Genomic DNA, 23,262 nt, shown 5'->3' on the forward strand with positions numbered 1-23,262 from the left:
TTGGAACGAACTATGAAGCTCCATAGGGAGCATATAGTTGACACTGCTCAAAGCGAAATGGAAAAGACCTGTTCAAGATGGGAGCTGGAGTACCAACAATGTCATAAGAAGTTTAAAGATCAAACCAAGCAGGAATACAAAATGCTTTTGTATGAACATAAGAAGAATCTCAATAACAACCTTGAAGTGGCAAAAAGAGATTTTGACCAGAGAAGAAATTAGATGTTAACGCACAAAAATACCATTTTGACTTTGTTAAATTGAAATGAGACTTGACCACATTTGGGTTCGGAAAATGAACTTGGGGATGGAATTACGCCTATAGCGAACGAAAAGGATGATTGGGCTGTAGACTTAAATGAAACATTTTTTGCTAAGTTAAAGACTGGGAATAAGAGGAAAAAGAAACATAAGGGTTGAGTTATGATAATGCTACATTGTACAAATTCTGCTAATCTTATTACTTTTATTGACTTTAAGTACATTTTTGTAGTTGTTTGATATAACATGTCTCATTGTGAAACAAAATGGAAAATTTATTTGCATAGTATGAAAGAAGCTATTGTTAGAGCTATTGTTTATGATAAGTTTGTGTGAGGCAGGTGCAAGGCCATTGTAAAGAAACCTTCACTGTTTCTTTATTTCCTCCAAAGGGGAAGGTGTTAGGAAATAGTGATAGTTTAAGTGAGTTATATTGGCATTTGTGAGTGTTAGGAATGAGTTTTAGATTTAAAGTTTAAGTTTGATTTGTATTTCTGTATCTGTGTGTTAAGAAAGATCAAATGGAGTTTTAGAAACATAAGAACATAAAAAAAATAGGAGCAGGAGTAGACCATTCGGCCCTGCGAGCCTGCTCCACCATTCATTATGATAATGGTTGATCATCCAACTCAATAGCCTGCTTGCGCTTTCTCCCCATATCCTTTGATCCCTTTCACTAACTTCCTCTTGAAAACATACAATGTTTTGGCCTCAACTACTTTCTGTGGGGAGTGAATTCCACAGACTCACCACTCTCTGCGTGAAGAAATTTCTCCTCATCTCAGTCCTAAATGGTCTACCCCATGTCCTCAGACTGTGATCCCTGGTTCTGGACTGCCCCACCATCAGGAACATCCTTCCTGCATCTACCCTGTCTAGCCCTGTTAGAATTTTATAGGTTTCTATGAGATCCCCCCTTATTCTTCTGAACTCCAGCAAATATAATCCTAAACGACTCAATCTCTCCTCATATGTCAGTCCTGCCATCCCAGGAATCAGTCTGGTAAACATTCGCTGCACTCCCTCTATAGCAAGAACATCCTTCCTCAGATAACGAGACCAAAACTGCACACAATATTCCAGGTGTGGTCTCACCAAGGCTCTGTACAATTGCAGCAAGACATCCATGCTCCTGTACTCGAATCCTCTGGCTATGAAGGCCAACATACCATTTGCCTTCCTTACCACCTGCTGCACCTGCATGCTTACCTTCAGCGGCTGGTATATGAGGACACCCAGGTCTCATTGCACATTCCCCTCTCTCAATTTATAGCCATTCCGATAATAATCTGCCTTCCTGTTTTTGCTACCAAAGTGGATAACCTCGCATTTATCCACATTATACTGCATCTGACATATATTTGCCCACTCACTCAGCTTGTCCAAATCACACTGAAGCATCTCTGCATCCTCCTCACAGCTCACCCTCCCACCCAGCTTTGTGTCATCTGCAAATTTGGAGATATTACATTTAGTTCCCTCATCTAAATCATTAATATATATATTGTGAATAGCTGGGGTCCCAGCACCGATCCCTGCAGTACCCCACTAGTCACTGCCTGCCATTCGGAAAAAGACCCGTTTATTCCTACTCTTTGTTTCCTGTCTGCCAACCAGTTTTCTATCCATCTCAATACACTACCCCCAATCCCATGCACTTTAATTTTACATGTTAATCTCTTATGTGGGACTTTGTCGAAAGCCTTCTGAAAGCCCAAATACACCACATCCACTGGCTCCCCCTCATCAACACTACTAGTTAAATTCTCGAAAAATTCCAGTAGATTTGTCAAGCATGATTTCCCTTTCGTAAATCCATACTGACTCTGTCTGATTCTGCCACTGTTTTCCCCGTGCTCAGCTATTAAATCTTTTATAATGGACTCTAGAAATAGTTTCACTTTAGCAAGGTGCTTGCATTTCTAATGGGTTTTATGACTCTTATAAAGTAGAGGCAAACATACAAGGGTAGAAGGATTGGAATGTTGCCGAGAAAAAAGGGGGGCCAGAGAGGCAGGTCCCTCCCACAGACACACACACACGAGAAGAGAAACAGCAGTTGCTTTGTAAGCTGTTTGAGTGCAGTTGGTTCTGAAAGTTGCTGCCAGGAGAAACTGGAGCAAAGGGGACAGGTATCCAGTCACAAGCTAAAGAAAAACCCCAAATATCCAGGGGGGGTGGAAGAGGAGAAAGTCCAAAGATGACTTTCTAGTCAAAGGAAGGACAGGAATGTGGGAAAAGGTCCTGTTAAGTGAAGTTAAGAGTGAGGGGCAGAGAGAAAGGATCCAAGCTTCAGATTTAAAGTGACAAAAGCTGCAGATAGCAGATTTAAAATGAAAACAGTTTGCAAGATGCCAGAAGGTCCAAAGAGACAGCTGAAGGTCTGTAACTTTTTGCTATTGGCATGTGAAGCAGTGGTGTACTGTTGACGACTGAGCCAGGGAACAGAGTGGGTGGAAGACAGCTTGAATGACCCAGGGAAGGGGAACATCGGAAGGAGAGTTCAAAACTCTGGAGGTGGACCCTTGTAGAAGGCGTCTGTGAGAAAGTGTCAGTATGGGAGAAGATTCCAAAGCGAGTCCTTTGTGAGTAGAGATTGGACACCCTCATGTGAAAGACCGAGTTCAGTGAGATTGGTTGTTTCACTGTGTTACAAGCGTCTGGGGGGGAGTTGAGGAGAAATCCATAGCATCTGGTTGAGGTGGCACCTGTCACTTGGTTTCAGAGCGTGGTGTGTCTGACCACAGGGTGCCATAGATTTACATGGACTGTGTACTTACTGTGTACATTAGAGTATAAGATAGCATTTGTAATTTGTGTTATCCTTATAAATCTGTATATATCTATAAAGATATAGTTGTGGATGAAGGAGTATTATAATATAGTTCACCTTTTGGTGTTGAATAAGTGTTTTATTCTTTTGTTACAAGTTCAGCAGCTGACTCCTGTGCCTCTGTCCAGTAGCCCTTCTCTGTATATCCAAACAAACAAATAAAAGTTAGGATCTATCAAGCTGGCTTCCACTTTGGGATCAGGCTTATCCAGGGGTAACCTCAGCTGGGATCATAACACCATCCCCGGGGACAAGGGTGCTCCTCCTGTCAGCCACATCCTCCAGGAGGCACGCATCAGTAGGCCTGAGTGCCCACTCAACCTGCCCTCCCGTCTGCTGTGTCCAGTCACACTCGAATCTATAGCGAATGTACAGGAGACATCCTTCCCTGGCAGCCTTCTAGGGGCTGCCTGGGCCGCTTTTAAATTGGCCACCAGGTCGCCACTGGACCAGGCAGCCGACAGGCCCCGGTCCCCGCTCGGCCTTTCCCGGCCAGTGCGGAGCTGCATTTCATGCTGGGCGGGTCTTAAGTTGGCCTGCCAGCGTGAAATCACGGTCAGGGCCAGATCGCAGGTGACAGACCGTTTCCCAGCCGCTCCCAGGCCTGCCCGCCCTGCCTGCTCGACAACCTCAAAATTCTGGCCTATGAGTGTATTTTGAAAAATATTGCGTTTCTGTCGAAAAGTGTTTATCTTGGCGAAATAATTTTCTTTTGGAATGCTGTAATGCAATTTCTTATGACATAGAAACAACTGTTTGAGTTTCTGATGAAAATTTTGATTTTCTGCTAAAAAAGCAATCATCTCAGTGAATTAAGCATTCTTTGTGATGTACTACTATTTTTTTTACGAAGTTCTAACACAGAGTGTAGTTTGAAAAATATTGAGTTTCTGTCAAAGTGCTGATCTCAGTGAGATCATTATTTTTTTGGAATGCAGGAACGCTGCAATGCAATTTCATATGACAGGGAAACAATTCACAGAATCACAGAATCACACAGTGCAGAAGAGGCCCTTCGGCCCATCAAGTCTGCACCGACACGTGAGAAACACCTGACCTACCTATCTAATCCCATTTACCAGCACTTGGTCCATAGCCTTGAATGTTATGGCGTGCCAAGTGCTCATCCAGGTACTTTTTAAAGCATGTGAGGCAACCCGCCTCCACCACCCTCCCAGGCAGTGCATTGCAGACCGTCACCACCCTCTGGGTAAAAAAGGTTTTCCTCACATCCCCCCTAAACTTCCTGCCCCTCACCTTGAACTTGTGTCCCCTCGTGACTGACCCTTCAACTAAGGGGAACAGCTGTTCCCTATCCACCCTGTCCATACCCCTCATAATCTTGTACACCTCGATCAGGTCGCCCCTTAGCCTTCTCTGCTCCAATGAAAACAACCCAAGTCTATTCAACCTCTCTTCATAACTTAAATGTTTCATCCCAAGCAACATCCTGGTGAATCTCCTCTACACCCCCTCCACTGCAATCACATCCTTACTATAATGTGGCGACCAGAACTGCGCACACTACTCCAGCTGTGGTCTCACCAACTCCAACATGATCTCCCTACTTTTGTAATCTATGCCTCGATTGATCAAGGCAAGTGTCCCATATGCCTTTTTCACCACCCCTCTAACATGCTGCTCTGCCTTCAGAGATCTATGGACACACACGCCAAGGTCCCTTTGTTCCTCAGAACTTCCTAGTGTCATGCCGTTCATTGAATATTTCCTTGTCAAATTACTCCTTCCAAAGTGTGTCACCTCACACTTTTCAGGGTTAAATTCCATCTGCCACTTATCTGCCCATTTGACCATCCCATCTATATCTTCCTGTAGCCCAAGACACTCAACCTCACTGTTAACCACCCAGCCAATCGTTTTGTCATCCGCAAACTTACTAATCCTACCCCCCACATTTTTGAATAATAGGGGACACAGCATAGATCCCTGTAGTACACCACTGGACACTGGCTTCCAGTCACTAAAGCAGCCTTCTGTCATCACCCTCTGCCTCCTACAACTAAGCCAATTTTGAATCCACCTTATAAAATTACCCTGTATCCCATGTGCATTTGCCTTCTTTATAAGTCTCCCATGTGGAATCTTGTCAAAGGCTTTGCTGAAATCCATATAAACTACATCAACTACACAACCCTCATCTGCACACCTGGTCACCTCCTCAAAAAATTCAATCAAATTTGTTAAGCATGACCTCCCTCTGACAAAGCCATGCTGACTGTCCCTGATCAAACCTTGCCTCTCCAAGTGGAGATAGATTCTCTCCTTCAGAATTTTCTCCAATAGCTTCCCTGCCACTGATGTGAGACTCACTGGCCTGTAGTTCCCTGGCTTATCTCCACAACCCTTCTTAAAAAGCCGAACCACATTAGCTGTTCTCCAGTCCTCTGACAGCTCCCCTGTGGCCAGAGAGGAATTAAAAATTTGAGTCAGAGCCCCTGCGATCTCCTCCCTTGCCTCCCTCAGCAGTCTGGGACACAAATCATCCAGACCTGGAGATTTGTCCACTTTTAAGCCTGTCACCACCTCCAATACCTTGTCATTCCCTATATCAATTTGCTCAAGAACCTCACAGTCTCTCTCCCCGAGTTCCATACTTTCATTCTCATTCTCTTGGGTGAAGATAGATGTGAAGTATTCGTTCAACACTCTACCGATGTCCTCTGGCTCCACCCATAGATTGCCCCCTTGGTCCCTAATAAGCCCTACTCTTTCCCTGGCTATCCTCTTCCCATTGATATACTTATAGAATATCTTGGGATTTTCCCTACTTTTACCAGCCAGAGCTTCCTCATATCCCCTCTTTGCTCTCTAATTGCTTTCTTAAGCTCTACCCTGCACTTTCTGCACTCCACTAATGCCTCTGCTGTACCTGCTACAAGCCTCTCTTTTCCTTCTCGTCGTATCCTGAATATCTCTGGTCATCCATGTTTCTCTGGGCTTGTTACTCCTTCCAATCACCCTAGAGGGAAGACGTTGAGCCTGTACCCTCCCCATTTCCTTTTTGAATGCCCCCCACTGCTCCTCTGTAGATTTCCCCACAAGTAGCTAGCTGTTCCCAGTCTACCCTGGCCAGATCCTGCCTTATTTTACTAAAATCTGCTCTCCCCCAATCCAAAACATTTTTTTGCAACTTGTCTATTTCTTTGTCCATAACAAGCTTAAATTGTACCATGTTGTGGTTGCTATCACTAAAATTGTTTGAGTTTCTGGTAAAAATTTATGATTATCTGTCAAGAAGTGATTATCTTAGTGAATTAAGCATTCTTTGTGATGTACTCATATTTTAATAAAGTTCTAACAATCCATGAGGATATTTTGAAAATATAGGTTTTGTGTTGAAAAGTGCTTATCTCAGTGAGACAATATTTTCTTTGAAGGCAGGAATGTTGTAATGCAATTTCTTATGATGTAGAAAGAATTTTTTCAGTTTCTCATGAAAAGGTTTGATTTTCAGGTCAGAAGTTCGTATCTCAGTGAATTAAGCATATTTTGAGATGTACTGCCATTTTTATGAAGTTCCAACATTCTTGAGTGTATTTCAAAACAAATTGAGTTTCTGTCGAAAGTGCTTACCTCAGTGAGATCAATTTTTTTGGGGAACGCAGGAATGCTGTAATGCAATTTCTTGTGAAGTATAAAAAACTGCTTGAGTTTCTGATGAGGAGATTTGATTTTCTGGCAAAAATTGATTGTCTGATTTAATTAAGCATTCTATGTGATGTACTACTTTTATCGAGTTCTAACACTCTAAGGCTGTATTTTGAAAAATATTGAGTTTTCTCCGATGACTGCATAACTCAGTGAGGTGAATATATTTTTGGAATACAGCAATGACGCAATGCAATTTCTAAAGACACAGAGACAATTCCTTAAGTATCTTATAAATAGTTTTGATTTTCTGCCAAAAGGCTATTATCTCAGTGAATTAAGCATTCTTTATGATGGATGCATTGCTCTTTTTTACGAAGCTCTAACACTCTATAGGCAGGATTTTAGGTCCGCGGGCGGGCACATGCCCGACCCGATTGGGCGTTAAATTGCGCGTGATGACGCCGGATGAGCGTCCCAACATCATTGCGCACCCACATGATATTTCGGTCGGCAGGCACGCGCAGGTGCCAGAGCCGCACCCCTCATTAATTACGAGGCCACTTAAGGCCCTTAACAGTCCAATTGACAGAGATTGTTCCTTGCCTGTGCGCTTTCACGCTCATTACAGGCAAAATGGGCAGGCAGCCAGCCAACATTTTCAAAAACCTCATCCAAGGGCAGGATAAAAAGGGTCAGCAGCATTGCCAGTGTGAATAGTGAGGAGTTTTGGAGATTGTTTCCTGCTGGTTACTTATTTGTACTTGGCAACCTCATCTCTGTTCAGGGCTTCATTCTTAGCATTTCCAGGCTTCATTTCAGGACTTGTTGGTGTCTGCAAGGCCCCCAGAGGATTCAGACAGTGTGGACCCTTCCAGGTATCAGACAGCCATCCCTTACCCTGGTAATGGGGATAGTGGTCTCTGCTGGAGGCACCTCCTCTGAGGAGGAAGAGAGGAGCAGAAGGTAGAGGAGGCCAGGTGTCCCAATGCAGCTTCCAGGGGAGGAGAGGTGCAGGCACAAGGAGGGCAGGGCCAGCAGGTAGTCCAAGGTGGAAGGGGCTGCAAAATATGCTACTATCCTGCTGCCAGGGTTAACAGACAATGATGCAGCTACCTCAATATGCCTGAGGTGCAATGCTGAAGGAGGCTCCGCCTCTCAAGGGAGACAGTGACCCCCCATCTGTCAGATGATTGGGCTGAGATCAGCTCCGACTGTGTGGGTGAACACCCCATGCCAGTGGCTCCGAAGGTCACAGTGGCCCTCCGGTTCTTTCCAGGGGTTAGCGGGGGATCTTTGTGGAGTTTCCCAATCAGCTGTTCACAGTTGCATCAAGCTGGTGACAGGAGCTCTGTTCAGACAGGTCCTGATCTTTTTTGTTTACCGTATGGATGAGGCCTACCAGGCTGAGCTATCCAGAGGCTTTGCAGTGATTGCTGGGTTCCCCCATGTGCAGGGTACAATCGACTGCACGCATGTGGCCATCAAGCACCAGCAGGTGAGCTGGGTGCCTTCATCAACAGGAAGGGATTCCACTCCATGGACATGCAGATAATGTGTGACCACAGGATGCAGATTCTGCAAATCTGTGCAAGGTACCCTGGCAGCTCCCATGGTGCTTACATCCTCAGACACTCCCAGGTGCTGAGGCTCTTCAGTGCTCCAGCCCAACTGTGGATATCGAGGACTATCCGCTGAAGCTCATGATGCCTCTTCGCCACCCAAGAACAAAGGCAGAGAAGTGTTACAATACAAGTCGTGTTCCGCAAAGGCGGTGGTAGAGGGGACTGTATGTCTTCTCAAGATGCACTTCTGATGCCTGGACTGTTCAGGGGGAGCACTACAATAACCCACCCAGAGCGGGTGTCACTGATAGTTGTTGCATGCTGCGCTCTCCACAATCTGGCACTGGCAAGGGGGGACCCACTGGAGGAAGAGGATCTTGACACAGCTGCACAGACCACAGATGATGAGTCCAGTAGTGAGTCTGAAGATGAACACAGTGAAGAGAACGTGGAGGGCATGGAGGCAGACCTCGGTAACCTCCAGGAAGGCAGGGACTCCTTGATCCAATGCTCCTTCAGCTTGGCTACCAAAGATCAGCTTCAACCGCATGCCTGAGCTGCCGCCTCTATCCCAGATGTCTGAAAGGACCCTTCCATTTGAATACATGGAACACTAAGTGCCTGTGCAATAAAGTTCAGAGCCACCTGCGTCCAGTATTACATACTGGTATTCCCCACATCAATAAAATGAAACGGTGAAGCATACGCAGGCCGTGATGACAATTTATCTCATCCTGGCAGTTCAATAATATCTACAGAAATGTTTCTGGTTTTCAACCCCAGAGCAGTATACATAAAGTCAACATAAATGAACATAAAATCACCTGTGACCTGTTCCTTTTGTGCTCATGGTGCCTTTAACATATGTTTGCGAGTGCTATGTCTTGGTGCTCTCCGATCGCTGGCACTGGCATTGGAAACAGCCTACCAACTCTGCTGTCTTGTTGGCCTTGATTACCTTGGCGGTCCTCCTCTGACCAGTGGAGCCTGTGCTGGCCCCGCCTGAGAGGGAGCAGGCATTGCCCCATTCACTGCAGCCTCATCAGATGCCACGATCACTGGCAGAGGGGTAGAGGAGATGCTGCCGTCATGCAGAGATCGCTGAGAGGAGCCCGCGAGATGACAGGCAGCTCAAGTGCCAACGTGAGGTCGGTCTGGACCTCCCTGCTCACCACTGATGGATGGGCACCTAGCTCGGATACTGGGTCCCTCATTCATCTCCCACACTGACACTGGCCGCCTGAGGCCATTGCCTGTGTGAGGGCTTGCAGATCTGAGTGCATCCCCAGGAACACCTGATTCTGATTCTGTTCCTGGAGCTGCCTCTCCATGCTGTGCACCGAGGTGCAGGTATCTATAATGTTTCCAAGGAGTGTGAGACCGGACCGTCACTTTGGTCTGAAGGCTACACAGAACACAGTGAAGAGGCCCTGGACTGAGACACCTGCCTTTATCTTGTGCAGAAATGTTTCACATCTGAGTGACACAAACACTGCTCATCGGAAAAGGAGCCACAGGCAGGGAAGCATTATTGGGAGTTTATTGACAACAGTGAACAGTATGTACAAGTGATTAACATCCATCCTGGTTAAGTGTGATGGCCCCTTAATGCTTCCCGGAGAAGGCTGGGCACCAGTTGAATGGCTAGAGATTAGTGCACTGCATGGCTGCCCTGTTAACTTGAACCATGGGGGAGACTGGTCCAAACAGGGATTGGGGAAGAGTGCCCTGCAGTTAGCATCGCAGTGAAGCAGTCTGGGAAGAGTATCCTGCAGTCAGCATCACTGTGAAGCAGCCTGGGAAGAGTGTCCTGCAGTCAGTTCTTGTTGAAAATAGCAAGAATGACATCACAAGATAGCGCGAGAGAGCGGCAGAGAGATCAGAACCAGCGCGAGTGTGGGGAAGCTTCAAAAAGTGACATCAGCACAAAGGTGAGAGTTGATTGGGGAGTAGTGGGTAGGTGTTTTTCTCCAGTTTTTTTCTCCAGTTTTTCTCCAATTTAAAATACATTAAGCTAAGGAAAGGTAAGAGTTCTAGTTTTTATTTTATGTATATAAATAATTTAAATTTTTTTTACTATATTTAACTTAAAGTAGGGTTTTTTTGAACTAGAGGCATGGCAGGTCAGCTCAGTCCCGTGTTATGTACTGCCAGCAACATATGGGAAGCCCTAGACACTCCTTGTGCTCTGACTGACCACGTGTGCAGGAAGTGCCACCAGCTGCAGCTACTTGAGCTCCGAGTTTCGAAGCTTGAGCGGCAGCTGGAGGCACTGAGATGCATCCGTGAGGCTGAGAGTTTCATGGATAGCACATTTTTAGACGTGTTCACCCCACAGCTTATGGAAGTGCAGACAGAAAGGGAATGGGTGACCATCAGTCAGAAGAAAGGTATCGGGCAGATAGTCAGAAAATCCCCAGGAAGCGCCTCGCTCGAGAACTGTTTTTGTGTGTTGGAAAACGGTGAGAGTGACGGTTCCTCTGGAGAGTGCAGCCACACTCATGGCACTGTGAATGGCTCAGCTGCACAGGAAGGGAGGAAAAAGAGGGGAAGAGCAATAGTGGTAGGAGACTTGATAGTAAGGGGAACAGACAGGCGTTTCTGTGGCCATAGACGTGACTCCAGGATGGTATGTTGCCTCCCTCGTGCCAGGGTAAAGGATGTCATTGGACGGCTGCAGGGCATTCTAAAGGGGGAGGGCAAACAGACAGAGATTATGGTACGTATTGGTACCAACGACATAGGTAGAAAGAGGGATGAGGTCCTGCAAGCAGAATTTAGGGAGTTAGGAAGCAGGTTAAAAAACAGGACCTCAAAGGTAGTAATCTCTGGATTACTTCTGGTGCCACGCGGTAGTGAGTATAGAAATAGGAGGTTAATCCAGGTGAATGTGTGGCTGGAGAGATGGTGCAGGAGGGAGGGCTTTAGATTTCTGGGACACTGGGACCATTTCTGGGGGTGGTGGTACCTGTACAAGGCAGATGGGTTGCACCTGAACCAGAATGGGACCAATATCCTTGTGGGGAGGTTTGCTAGTGCTGTTGGGGAGGGTTTAAACTAACTTGGCAGGGGCATGGGATCCTGTGAGGAGGTTCAGCAGGGCAAGATGCACAGCCAAAATTAGAAGAGAGAGCTAGTGAGTCTGGAAGACATAGAGATTATAGGCCAGTTAAGGCACAAGGGAGTTTGGCAAGGTTGGATGTTATTTATTTTAATACAAGGAGTCTGACGAATAAAGCAGATGAGTTGAGGTTACAAATTAACACATGGAAGTATGATGTCATTACTGTCACAGACATGGTTGAGAGAGGGGCAGGATTGGCAGCTCAATATTCCAGGATATAGGGTCTTCAGGCGAGACAGGGAAGGAGGTAAAAGAGGAGGGGGTATCGCAATATTGATCAAGGAATCAATTACAGCAGTAAGGAGGGATGACATCTTAGAAGGCTCCTCAAATGAAGCCATATGGGTAGAACTGAAAAGCAAAAAAGGAGCAATCACATTGCTAGGAGTGTACTATAGGCCCCCAAACAGTCAGAGAGAAATAGGAGAGCAGATATGTAGACAAATTTCAGAGAAGTGTAAAAATAATAGTGAGGGATTTCAACTTCCCCAACATTAACTGGGTTAGTCATAGTGTAATAGGTTTAGAGGGAGTGTGATTCTCAAAATGCATCCAGGAGAGCTTTTTAAGCCAGTACGTAGAAGGTCCTACAAGAGAGGGGGTGGTCCTGGACTTAATTTCAGGGAATGAAGCCGGACAAGTGGTAGAGGTATCATTGGGGGAACATCTTGTAGATAGCGATCATAGCTCCGTTAGATTCAAGGTTGTTGAGGAAAAGGACGAGGATGGGCCAGAAATCAGAGTTCTAAATTGGGGGAAGGCCGATTTTAATAAGATCAGATATGATTTGGCCAGAGTGGACTGGGAGCAGCTACTTTTAGGTAAACATGCATCAGAGCAGTGGGACTCATTCAAGAACAAAACAGGGAGAGTACAGGGCCAACATATTCCAGTAAAAACAAAGGGTGGGACCAACAAATCCAGGGAATCCTGGATGTCGAGGGATTTACAGGATTGAGAAAAAGGGAGGCTTATGGCAGATACCAAGGGCTCAAAACAGCAGAAGCCCTGGAGGAGTATAGAATGTGTGTGGGGGGCCTTAAAAAGGAAATTAGGAGAGCAAAAAGAGGGCATGAAAAAGCATTGGCAGGTAAAATAAAGGAAAATCCAAAGTTATTTTACAAGTACATTGAGAGTAAGAGGATAACTAGGGAAAGAGTAGGGCCCATTAAGGACCATAGTGGTAATTTGTGTGTTGAGCCGGAAAACGTAGGTAGAGTTCTAAATGAACACTTTGTGTTGGTGTTCAGAAGTGAGAGGGATGATGTTGCTTTGGAAATCAGGCAGAAGGACAGTGATATAATTAAAGAAATTAGCATAGAAAGGGAGGAGGGTCTATGTGGCCTGGCAGGCTTAAAAGTAGATAAATCTCCAGGCCCAGATGAAATGTATCCCAGGCTGTTGAGTGAGGCAAGGGACGAGATAGCAAGAGTGCTGGCAATAATTTTCAATATCTCTCTGGCCACAGGAGAGGTGCCAGAGAACTGGAGGAAAGGCAATGTGGTACCGTTATGCAAGAAGGAAGGAAGGGATAAACCAGGGAACTACAGGCCAGTCAGTCTAACCTCAGTGATGGGGAAACTATTGGAAGCAATTCTGAGGGACAGAATTAATCTACACTTGGAGATGCAGGGATTAATCAAGGACAGTCAGCATGGTTTTGTTAAGGGGAGGTCAATTTGATTAAATTTTTCAAAGAGGTGACCAGGTGTGTAGATGAGGGCAATGCATTTGACATAGTCTACTTGGACTTCAGCAAGGCTTTTGATAAAGTCCTGCATGGGAGACTGATAACGAAGGTAAGAGCCCATGGGATCCAAGGCAATTTGGCAAATTGGATCCAGAATTGGCTGAGTGGCAGGAAGCAGAGGGTGATGGTCGAGAGGTGTTTTTGTGACTGGATGCCTGTGTCCAGTGGGGATCAGTGTTGGGCCCCTTGCAGTTTGTGGTATATATAAACGATTTAGACTTGAATGTAGGAGGGTTGATCAGTAAGTTCGCGGATGATATGAAAATTGGTGGCATGGTAAATAGTGAGGAGGATAGCCTTAGATTACAGGAGGATATAGACGGGCTGGTCAGATGGACTGATCAGTGGCAAATGGAATTTAATCCGGATAAGTGTGAGGTGATGCACTTGGGCAGGACAAACAAGGCATGGGGATACATGATGAATGGTGGGAACCTGGGAAGTACCAAGGATCAGAGGCATGTCCACTGGTCCCTTAAGGTAGTGGGACAGGTAGATAAGGTAGTTAAGAAGGCATATAGGATACTTGCCTTTATTAGCCGAGGTATAGAATATAAGAGCAGGAAGGTTATGCTGGAACTATATAAAACGCTGGTTAGGCCACAGCTAGAGTATTGAGTGCAGTTCTGGAATCCCATTATAGGAAGGATGTGATTGCACTGGAGAGAGTGCAGAAGAGATCTATCAAGATGTTGCCTAGGCTGGAGAGTTTCAGTTATGAGGAGAGATTGGATAGACTGGGGTTATTTTCCCTGGAGCAGAGGAGATTGAGGAGGGACATGATTGAGGTGTATAAAATTATGAGGGGCATAGATAGGGTAGACAGGAAGGAACGTTTCCCGTTGGTGGAGGGATCAATAACCAGGGGGCATAGATCTAAGGTAAGGGGCAGGAGGTTTAGAGGGGATGTGAGGAAAATTTTTTCACGCAGAAAGTGGTGGGAATCTGGAACTCTCTGCCTGAAAGGGTGATAGAGGCAGAAACCCTCATAACATTTAAGAAGTATTTGGATGTGCACTTGCGATGCCATGGCATACAAGGCTGTGGGCCTAGTGCTGGAAAATGGGATTAAAATAGTTAAGCACTTGTTTGACCGCCGCAGACTTGATGGGCCAAATGGCCTTTCTCTGTGCTGTATTGACTGTATAATATTGCAAGTGGCTGTGAGCACCTCTAGCAGTGACTGCTGCATGGCCAGTGTCATGATATAATGTCTATAATGTTATTGGAAATTATTTTTAAAATAATGTTTAATGGTGTCTATATGTGTGTCTGTGTGTGTCTTAATTAGATTAAAGACAGCTAGTCTGGGTGCTTTGATGTATAGAAAGCAATAGGTTTGAAATGGTAATTAGATAAATGTGGGGAAGTTTAGAAACACAGGTGTCAAGGGGGCAATTTGAATTTTTAAATAAACCATTCAAAAGAATGGGTGAAATCTTGCATCTAACTATGAGACGCCAAGCAATGTGTTTATTTGTTTTTCAGCTTACTAATAAAATTGGTTGAATGAAAGGATTATTGTTAGGAGAGGTAAAATTTTAATACAATTGAACATTTACATTCAAAGGAAAAGCTAGTTATAAACAGAAAGCAGTTTGTGTGTGTAAGTCAGAGGCATTTAAGATCTAACCAGCCTGTAAGCCTACAACTGTGTCTGAAAAGGAACCAAATTGCAAGGGACCTGATTTTAAATTTGTAAGGTCAAATGTGCTTTGCCTGGCATCTGTTTAAAGTCTATGGGTTATTGTTGCCTTGGTGAAGATTTACCTGGGAGTGATTAATTTGGGAATTTGTTTAAAAGTTATTATGGTAGTAATTTGTAGCCATGTGTATGTGTTTAATTTGTTATTACATTAATAAATGTTTAATTTAGTTTTATATAAAAACCTCTTGAGGCTTGGTGGTCTTATTCCTGAATTCAGAGCTGCATCTCAAACATACCAATTGAAAATATAGATTATGACAGTTGTTCAAGTTTCCCTCTGGGATTTAAACAACTCAGCCTTTACCAACTGCTGTGTCATAACAGCTAGCTTTAGCGAGGATGTTGTACAACATATGCTGTCCAACTGGTCTGTAGCCCACTAAAGTGCTCATGAATTTGCAGCCTGTGCCAGGCTGGGGGGTGGGTGGGGGATGGGAGCTCTGGAGCACTTGGTGGCACTTTGATGCCTTTGCGTTGCTTGAGTGGGCAGCTAAACTAGGAGCCTGGCCCCAATAATATCAATGAGGTTGCGCCTGAACTGTCTCAGTTGCAGAGGAATGGTCACTTTCTACAGGTTTCCCAAATGTGTGGCTACTTCCCTCTCCCACCCTTCCCCACCCCAATACCAAATGCTTGTGCGCTAAATTCAATAGCAGGGCTGCCCTTGTGCCCCCCGCCACCGGTTGCCTCAACCGTAAGGCTGCACTTGCCCCCCGCCTCACAAGTCACTTCAACGGCAAGGCTGCACTTGCCTCCTGCATCCGAGGCAGGGCAGCACTTAACCCCGACCCCCCTGGTGCCCCTGAAGCTTGCAAAGCAACAGACAACCCTGGCAAGCTCTGCAGAACGTTGCTGTGCCCTCACCCAAAGTGCAGGCCGTCAAGTGCTCATCGCCTCTGTGCTGTTGTGAAACATGTCGGCGTGCTTTACTGCTGACCTGGACGGACTATCCAGCGGAGGTGCAAGAGCCTGGTGGGATGGCCTGATAATGTTATGCTGATGTATTACAATGAGGTTCCCGATGACTGATGGCGGGAAATGTGGCCCACTGTCCACAGGCTGAGCGAACAATCGAGACCTGCCTTCCTGTCGCCATGAAACCGATCGTGCCATATTGTCCACTCAGGCTACCTATCACACCCGCCACCAGCGGGCATGGAAAATTCCGCCCTGAGTTTCTGTCCACAAGTGCTTATCTTGGTGAGATTTTTTTTTTGGAATGCTGGAATGCAATTTCTTACAACATAGAAACAACTGTTTGATTTTCTGATGAAAAGTTTTGATTTTCTGGTAAAAAGTGATTATCTGATTTATTAAGCATTCTATTTGATTTACTATTATTTTTTACGAAGCTGTAACACTCCATGAGGATATTTTGAAAGCTATTGAGTTTTTGTCGAAAAGTGCTTATCTTAATATAATTTTTTTTGCAACGCAGTAATGATGTAATTCCTTATGACAGAAATAATTGTTTAAGTGTCTTATGAATAGATTTGATTTTCTGTCAAAAAACGATTTTCTCAGTGAATTAAGCATTCTTTGTGATGCACTACTATTTTTTAAAGTTCTAGCTCTCTGTGAGTGTATTTTGAAAAATATTGAGTTTCTGTCCAAAAGTGCTTAACTTAGAATTTATTTTTGGAATGCAGGAATGCTGCAATGCAATTTCAGATGACGGAGAAACAATTGTTTGAGTTTCTGGTGAAAAATTATGATTTTCTGTCAAAAAGTGATTTTCTCAGTGAATGAAACATTCTGTGTGATGTACTACAATTTTTCATAAAGTTCTAACACTGAGTGTATTTTGAAAAATATTGAGTTTCTGTCCAAAAGTGCTTACCTCCATGAAAATTTTTTTTGGAATGTTGGAATGCTGTAATGCAATTTCTTACAATGTAGAAACAGCCTTTTGATTTTCTCATGAAAAGTTTTGATTTTCTGGTAAAAACTGATTATCTGATTTGATGAAGCATTCTATTTGATTTACTACTATTTTTATGAAGTTCTAACACTCAGAATGCATTTTCAAAAATATTGAATTTCTTTCGGAAAGTGCTTATCTCAGTAAGTAAATATTATTTTGCAATGCAGTAATGATGTAATGCAATTTCTTATGACAAAGAAACAATTGTTTAAGTTTCTTATGAATATTGTTCCTCAGAGAGGGCGGACAGACTCCTCCATTGTGCCTTGCAATCTGAGGAGTGCAGTGGACACCACTTCCTGATGTTCCCGAGCTTGCCTTTGCAGCTCCAACAACTGTGACATGACTGAGTCCAGACACTCGTCATCTGACTCAGACTTGGCAAATTTCTGGCCTTCAGCAATCCTCCGAGTGCTGGATACCAGGGAAGTCCCTGCCCCTGCCTGCAGTGGATCAGACAGTGGGAGGTGTTCACCAGATTGTGATTCCATGCCTATTCTAAAGCTAGGTCCCACCAAGGTGTGTCTCTGCACTGGTGGAAGGTGTGGGTGAGAGCTATGATGGGACTTGAATGATGGTGCCTTCAGATTCCTCTTCAGAGGTTTCTTCGGGGCTTGACTGGAGGCTCTGGGTCATGGACTCTGTCGGCTGTTTGGCAGATGTGCCAGTGAAAACAAGGGGAGATAATTAGTGCATGGCAATGCCCTGTGAAACAGGACACTTCACTCAGGGCATGGCTGTCTGATGAATGTTGCATTGCTGCACCCTCACTTGGTAGAGCAGCGTTGACCTCACCATCAGCACAGGACCAGTCCAGATCATGGCCAGCCAGCTGGATGGTTGTTTTCAAAGTCCGTGAGGACCTTGATTTTGAGCATTCCGTGACCAGTCTGCGACTTCTCTCTCTCTTGTTGTGTGCCAGCTTGTCCTGCATAAAAAGGGATGGAGAAAGAGTAAGCAGGATGCCTACCGGGCCAGATGATAAGTATGCCTGACCTGTGTGGGTGGGTGAGTGGTCCTATGAACGGGATGAGGACAATGATGGTGAGTGTGAGCAAGTGAATGGTGATGTCCCTTGAACCCGACAGTGAGGGAGGTCCCTATGGATGTCTGATAGGTTTGTGAATGTGTGAGTTGAGAGTGATGAGAAGAGTGACTTACCCTGGTGGAACAGAGGAGAACATTCATCGTCTTGTGGCACTGGGTGGCTGTCCACTTTTAAAGGGTGTTTGCGCTGACCACCAATGGCACCACTTCCCAAGCCAGGTTAGTGCTTTTGCTGCCCATCCTGCGGCCAGAGCGACAGTAGAGGACATCCAAGCGGGTCTCCACGGCATCCAAAATGCACTCGAGGGATGCGTCTCTGAACCTGGGGTCTGCAGTCTTCTTCAGTTTCAGGGCCATGTCTTCTGTGCAGCAGTGGTGGTCTGGAAGCACTGAGATTGTGTTTGCGGCTGAACTTTAAATATGGTGCCCAGCGTGATGCAGCGGCAGGGTGATGGCGAGTGAGAGCCTGCCCACCATGGAAATGGCATGTTTCCCAGGAGGGCATAAATAATGTGATGGGTTTGGGATGATCCAACATGAAAATCTGGCACCACGGCTGTCGTTTTACCCACCCGCTGCAGCACTTTAGTGCAAATCTGGGAGAATTCCACCCATTGAGTTTCTTTCGATAACTGCTTATCTCAGTGGGATAAATATATTTTTGAAATGCAGTAATGATGTAATGCAATTTCTTATGACATAGGGACAATTCTTTAAGTATCTTATGAATAGTTTTGATTTTCTGTCAAAAAGCCTTTATCTCTGTGAATTATGCACTCATTTTTTTTTACTAAGTTCTAACACTCTATGAATGTATTTTGAAAAATATTGAGTTTCTCTGATTTATCTGATTTAATTAAGTATTCTATTTGATTTACTACTATTTTTTATGAAGTTCTAACACTTTATGGACAGAATTTTTCCCTTGGGCAGGCGGTCCTGGGAGCAGCCACCAAACCGACCACCACCTGAGATCAGGCCCCAAAAGCGATTTCATGCTGGCGGGCCAATTAAGGCCCACCCAGCATGAAACATGGCTCCGCACTGGCCAGGAAGGACCGAGTGGGGGCGGGGGCTTGTCGGCCACCAGGTCCAATGGCAATGTGGTGGCTAATTTGAAAGCGTCCCAGGCAGCCCTTAAAGGCTACCAGCGAAAGAGATCTGTCTGCCATTGCAACGATGGAGTCGAGTGCATCTGCAACTGTCAGGTGGGAGGGCAGGTCAGGTGGGCACTCAGACCCCACTTTTTGGATGAGTGCCTCGCTGCCCTCCTGGAGGAGGTGGCTGCCAGGAGGGGCACCCTTGTCCCCAGAGATGGGAGGAGGAGGCCACCACACCTCACACAGAGGGCATGGGAGGAGGTGGCAGCCTTGGTTAGCAGCCACGACATGGTGCAGTGCACATGGGTGCAATGCCAGAAGCGCTTCAATGACCTGCTGTGCAGGAGTGTTAAGGTGTGGCCGTCCCCCTGTGGATCTCAGAGGTGCTGGAGTCTGAGTGCCAACTGTCAATCACACCGGAGCTGGGGCTGGCTGCTTGGACTGAGTGCCTTGTGGCTCGAGGGCCATGACTCAGATGTGCCCTGTGAGGTTCTCCTCAGGTGGGGTTGGTCAGGCTGCAATGGTGCTGAAGGTGCAGAGTGGACTAATCAAAGCTCTTCTGTTGTTTCAAGAGAAGACAAGCCATAAACAGGCAAAGAGGGCACTTACAGGCAGAGGGCAGCCAAACCTCCTGCTGCTCAGCAGATTCAATCAAGACGCCCTGGAGCTCGAGAGCTTGAGCTCCCCACTCAACCAGGCATGGTGAGGCAGGGGTACCAGACGAAGGTAAGAATGCTGTGCACAGAGGTGAGAGTTTCAGATTGTTCAACCATTCTAGTAGAGTCTCCTCGTTCATGGGAGCCTCAAACCAGGGCTGCCACCTCATTGATCATTGGGAGATGAGGGCACCATAATGCAGATCCCCATTGTCTCACCAGGGTGGCTCACATGCAGAGTGACAGGGTGATGACTTAAACTAATGACATGCCCTTCTTCTCCCTTTTAGGTTCGCCAGCAGGCGTCTGATCTGCAGACCCTGAAGGGCCACCCTGACACCAAAGGACCACTGGATGTCACTGTCACCTGCTTCACACCCGCTCTCTGAAGCAGGCAGCAGCGCATATACCAGCACCTCAGTGGGAATTAGACGGGCGGCTGGTTTCTCAGTGCACATTGGTGAGGGCACTTCACAATCCCTTGAGATGCAGGCGGAGGCAGAGTTTGCCCAGAACACCGGCAGTCTGATGTTCAGTGAGATGTGTGGGACGATCTTGCAGAGATCCATGAGGGTATGTGTGCCATGGTCTCTGTAATTGAGGAGTCCATGTGGAGCATGAGCACTGCTTTGACCGTCATGGCTGAGCGCACTGCCTCCTCCATTGAGAGTGTATGCACTCTCATGGGACAGAATGAAGGGTTCCTGGGGTTGTGTTCAGACCTGCAAGCCCTCACTCAGGCACTGACCTCAGCTGGTTAGTGTCAGTTTTGGAGATGGATGAGGCACCCAGTATCCCAGCTAGATGCCCATCCATCAATGGTGTGCAGGGTGGTCCACAGCGATCTCATGTTGATGCAAGAGCTGCCAGTCATCTCTGTGTGCTCCTCTCAGGGTGCTCCGGATGATGGCAGCAGCTCCTCCACCCCTCCACCAGTGACCATCGCATCTGATGAGGCTGCAATGACTGGGGAGATGCAAGCCATGTCACTGGCTGCTCCTTCCCAGGCGGGGCCAGCACTGGCTCCATGGGCCAGAGGACAACCACCAACGTCATCAAGTCCAACAAGACAGCAGAATCAGCAGGCTTTCTCCAATGCCAGTGCCAGCGAGGGGGGAGCATCTAGACATAGCACTCACAAACGTAAGTTAAAGGCACCATGAGCACAAGAGGGACAGGTCACTGGTGATTTTATGTTAATTTATGTTTACTTTATCTATACTAGTCTGGGAATGAAGACCAAAGAAGTCCATGTAAATAGTTTGGAATTGTCCACATGAGATAAATTTTGTTTTTGTCATCTTGGCCTGAGCATTATTCACCTTTTTACTTTATCAGTGCAGGGTACACCAGTATGTAATGCTGGACAGAAGTGTCTCTGAAATTTATTGCACAGGCACTGAATGTTCTAAGTGATCAAATGAAAGGGTCCTTTCAGACATCCGGGATGGAGGAGGCAGCCATGGCATGTGGTTGAAGCTGATCTTTCATAGTGTGGCTGAAGGAGCGTTGGATCAAGGCATCCCTGCCTCCCTGCAGGTTACAGACGTCTACCTCCATGCCCTCAGCATTCCCCTCACTGTGCTCATCTTCTGACTCACTACTGAATTCATCACCTGTGGCTTGTGCAGCTGTGTCAAGATCCTCTTCCTCCAGTGAGTCTCCCCTTAACAGTGCCAGATTGTGGAGAGTACAGCATGCAACCACTATCAGTGACACCTGCTCTGAGGGGTATTGCAGTACGCCCCCTGAATGGTCCAGGCATCGGAAACGCACCTTGAGAAGACCTATGGTTCTTTCTACCACCGCCCTTGTGGAGACATGGCTCCTATTGTACTGCTGCTCTGCCTCTGTTCTTGGGTGGCGGAGAGGCGTCATGAGCCACCTTTTCAACGGATAGCCCTTGTCACCCAGGAGCCATCCATCCAGTCGGGCTGGAGCACTGAAGAGCCCCGGTACCTGGGAGTGTCTCAGGATGTAAACGTCATGGTAGCTGCCTGGGTACCTTGCAGACTTGCAGAATCTGCATCCTGTGATCACACACTATCTGCATGTTCATGGAGTGGAAGCCCTTCCTGTTAACGAAGGCACCGGCTGACCCGCTGGCACCTTGATGGCCACATGTGTGCAGTCGATTGCACCCTGCACACGGGGGAAGCCAGCAATCATTGCAAAGCCTCCGGCTCTCTCTGCCTGGCTGGCCTTGTCCATACAGAAATGAAGGAAAGTCAATACCCACCAGAACAGAGCTTCTGTCACCAGCTTCACTCAACTGAACAGCTGATTGGAAGTCTCCACAAAGATCCTCCACTGACCCCTGGAAAGAGCCGGAGGCATAGAAGTTGAGGGCCACTATGACCTTCAGAGCCACTGGCATGGGGTGTCCACCCACACAGTCTGATCTCAGACCCAATCATCCGACAAATGGAGGTCATGGTCTCCCTGGTGTGACGGACCCTCCTTCGGCATTGCACCTCAGACATATTGAGATAGCTGCATCACTGCCTGAAAACCCTGGCAGCGGGTTAATGCCATCTTCTGTGCCCCCTTCTGCCATAGACTGCCAGCTGGCCCTGCCCCCCTTGTACCTGTGCCTCTCCTCCCACAGGTCCCTCCTCTGGAAGCTGCGCTGGGACACATGGCCTCTTCTTGCTTCTGCCCCTGTCTTCCTCCTCAGAGGAGTTGCCTCCAGCAGACAGCACAATCCCTATTACCAGGGTAATGTAAGGCATTCTGATACCTGGAAGAGTCCACACAGTCCAAATCCTCAAGGGGCCTTTGAGACACTAATGAGTCCTGAAATGATGCTTGGAAATGCTAAGGATGAAGCCTCAGTCAGAGATGAAGCTGCCAAGTACCAATAAGCAACCAGCAACAAGCTATCTCCAAAACTCCTCTCTACTCACACTGGCAATGCTGCTGACCCTTTTTATCCCGCCCATGGATGAGATTTTGCAAATTGTGGGCTACCCGCCCGCCTGTTTTGCCCGTGTGACAAGCAAAAGAATCGCACAGGCAACATTAAATCGCCATCAATTGGATTGTCAAGGGCCTTAACTGGCCTCTTAATTAATGGCAGGTGTGGCTCCAACTCCCTTGCACACCCGCTGACCGAAATATCGCGCACGTGCACGATGACGTCGGGGCGCTTGCCCGACGTCATCACGCATCATTTTACGCTCATTCGGGTCGGGTTGCCCAACGAGCAGAAAATTCTGCCCTATCAGTGTATTTTGAAAATTGTTGAGTTTCTGTCAAAAAGGGCTGACCTCAGTGAGATAAATTTTTTTTGGAATGCAGGAATGCTGCAATGCAATTTCAGATCACGGAGAAACAGTTGTCTGAGTTTCTCTGAAAAATTATGATTTTCTGCTAAGCATTCGTTGTGATGTACCACAGCTTTTCATAATGTTCCAACACTCCATGAGTGTATTTTGACAATATTGATTTTCTGTCGAAAAGTTCATATCTCAGTGAGAATTTTTTTTGAATGCAGGAATGCTATAATGCAATTTCTTACGATGTTGAAACAACTGTTTGAGTTTCTGATGGAAGGTTTTGACTTTCAGGTAAAAAGTACGTATCTCAGTGATTTTTGAAGCATTTTTGAGTTGTACTGCCATTTTTATGAAGTTCCAACACTCCTGAATGTATTTTGAAACAAATTGATTTTCTGTTGAAAAGT

The sequence above is a fragment of the Cetorhinus maximus genome, chromosome 18, assembly GCF_964194155.1.
Source record: "Cetorhinus maximus chromosome 18, sCetMax3.hap1.1, whole genome shotgun sequence".
NCBI lineage: Eukaryota > Metazoa > Chordata > Chondrichthyes > Lamniformes > Cetorhinidae > Cetorhinus > Cetorhinus maximus.